Genomic DNA, 2,412 nt, shown 5'->3' with positions numbered 1-2,412 from the left:
TAGTACCGGTTCGTGGCACGAACCGGTAGTAAAGAGGTTGTGGCAGCGCTATTTTCACCTCGCTCCCCTAGCAAGATTTTGACCACCTTAAATATGTTACTTCTCAGACTATCACAAGCATTTGGTCTTCATTGAACTCTATGTGTAGGATCTGGGGCTGCAATAGGAGCCTTCGCCGGTTCTTAAATCGGGGGTAGATTCCTATTGACAATTTAGATTCTATACAAAAAGATCATTGATGATCAATGTATTTCTTATGTACTTCTCTGTAGCAGTAGCGCGTTTTGCCTGAAAGGAGTGTTCAGATGCACAATTTAAATATGTTACTTCTCAAACTATCACAAGCATTTGGTCTTCATTGAACTCTATGTGTATAATTTGTGGACTCAATATGAGTCTTCACTGGTTTCTAAACCGTTGAGGACTCATATTGACAATTCAGATTGTACACAAAAAGATCATTGATAATCAATGTATTTTTGATGTATATTTTTACATGTTTACGCTCTCATTCTCTCCACTCACTCGGTCTCCCGATCAATCCCCGCGACATCATCAATTTCCAACACGTTCTGACATCATTTGCCGTTTTTTAGTAACCAATTTGTTTAGATCAGAGCTTCAAAACTAGATGCACTTCGTGTACAAACTAGACAATCTCTTTTGGAGTATCAGGGTTTCGGACGAGAACTCATCAGTTACACGGGCACTTCATTTTTTTAACTTATTTGAACTCCAGACTTTTTTTGAGCCGGCATTATGCAACATTCGAAGCGACGTCATCATTTCCAACACGTTCTGACATCATTTGCTGTTTTTCAGTCACCGATTTGTTTAGATCAGAGCTAAATGACCGTGAAAATGAAAATCACTACAAAACAAACTCTGAAACGTTGAAGGTATCATCATTTCACCCGCATAGCATGTGCGAAAGAGTACAGAGGGTCACGGCAAAAACTAGACGAACTTCGTGTACAAACTGGACAATCTCTTTCGGAGTATCAGGGTTTCGGACGAGAACTCTTCTGTTACACGGGCACTTCATTTTTTTAACTTATTTGAACTCCAGACTTTTTTTGAGTCGGCATTATGCAGCATTCAAAGTGATGTCATGAATTTCCAACACGTTCTGACATCATTTGTTGTTTTTCAGTCATCAATTTGTTTAGATCAGAGCTACATGACCGTCAAAATGAAAATCACTACAAAACGAACTCTGGAAATGTTGAAGGTATTATCATTTCACCCTCATAGCATGTGCGAAAGAGTAGAGAGGGTCACGGCAAAAACAGGACGAACTTCGTGTGCAAACTAGACAATCTCTTTCGGAGTATCAGGGTTTCGGACGAGAACTCTTCTGTTACACGGGCACTTCATTTTTTTTAACTTATTTGAACTCCAGACTTTTTTTGAGCCGGCATTATGCAGCATTCGAAGCGACGTCATCAATTTCCAACACGTTCTGACATCATTTGCTGTTTTTCAGTCATTTACCAATTTGTTTACAGAGCTAAATGACCGTGAAACAGTAAATCACAACAAAACAAACTTTGAAAAAGCAGAAAAGAAAAAACTAAATAAAAAAATTACTCAAAAATAAATAGAAGAAAATAAATAATGCAGAAAAGAAAAAAAACTATATAAAGCAAAAATATTCACAAAGAAACTGAATACAGCAAAAAAAACTACTCAGAAATAAATAGAAAAAAAATAAAGCAGAAAAGAAAAAACTATATAAAAAATTACTCAAAAATAAATAGAAGAAAATAAATAATGCAGAAAAGAAAAAATATATAAAAAATTGTTGGGGCGCTGCCCGGTGGGCCTGCCAGACCTAGGGTGTGCAAATTCAGGCCCAGAAGGGCCGGCAGGCTCACAGGGCAGCGCGCCCTAGTTAGGCCCAGAAGCCTGCTATATAGAGAAGTTCGAAAGAGCAGCCGCGGCTGGGTTTATAAACCAGTGCGGCTGCCCTTCGCTCGGCGAGGTGGGACTAAAAAGAGTGCACTGCGGGTGGCAGCGCACGACCATTAGTACCAGTTGGTGGCTCCAACCGGTACTAATGTGTTGCCCTTTAGTACCGGTTGGAGCCGCCAACCGGCACTAAAGGCCAATTTTGGCCAGCCCAAGTGGCGGGCCTCGTTTCCCGCAGCTTGGGCTGGCCAAAATTGGCCTTTAGTACCGGTTGCTGGCTCCAACCGGTACTAAAGGCCCCTCCTATATATATGGCACTTACGAAAAATCAGTTCCATCGACACTTCTTCTCCACTTCTCTCGCGCGACATCTATCGCCGACGCCGCCGCACCGTCGCCCCCGCCGCCCTCATTCGCCGCCCCCGCCGCCCATCATCGCCGTCCCTGCCGCCCCCGCTGCCCGTCGTCGCCGTCCTCGTCGTTGCCGCCCTCCCTGCCCGC

The sequence above is a fragment of the Triticum dicoccoides genome, chromosome 4A, assembly GCF_002162155.2.
Source record: "Triticum dicoccoides isolate Atlit2015 ecotype Zavitan chromosome 4A, WEW_v2.0, whole genome shotgun sequence".
NCBI lineage: Eukaryota > Viridiplantae > Streptophyta > Magnoliopsida > Poales > Poaceae > Triticum > Triticum dicoccoides.
The sequence above is the reverse complement of the archived record's forward strand: the minus strand, read 5'-3'. Positions refer to the sequence as shown.